General features: G+C 58.3%; 1 protein-coding gene across 1 annotated transcript in view; it reads left to right on the forward strand.

Annotated features, from left to right (window-relative positions):
• LOC125482185 (elongin-A-like) overlaps positions 1-331 on the forward strand; it is a gene marked incomplete at its 3' end in the record, with an annotated part of 5156 nt that overhangs the window by 2865 nt on the left and 1960 nt on the right. The window lies entirely within an intron of this gene.

The following is a 331-nucleotide window of genomic DNA, read 5'->3' on the forward strand; positions in this document are numbered from 1 at the left end:
CAGTGTAGAGGGAGCTTTACTCTGTATCTAACCCCGTGCTGTCCCTGGGAGTGTTTGATGCGGGGGCTGGGGCAGTGTAGAGGGAGCATTACTCTGTATCTAACCCCGAGCTGTCCCTGTCCCTGGGGGTAAGAGTTGAAGGACACGGGTAGCAGACCCAGGAGGAACGCGACTGCCTGCACGTTCTTCCCCAACCCCCTCCTGCATCTCGAATGCGACCCATCTGGGCCATTCCCTCTGAGATACAACCGTGGAACTCTCTCCCTAACGGCACTGTGTCCCTACCCCCCACACTTCAACAGAGACGGGGGTGGGAGGAGAGAGAGAGAGA

This window comes from Rhincodon typus, unplaced genomic scaffold (genome assembly GCF_021869965.1).
Source record: "Rhincodon typus isolate 14 unplaced genomic scaffold, sRhiTyp1.1 hic_rhity00006858, whole genome shotgun sequence".
Taxonomy (NCBI): domain Eukaryota; kingdom Metazoa; phylum Chordata; class Chondrichthyes; order Orectolobiformes; family Rhincodontidae; genus Rhincodon; species Rhincodon typus.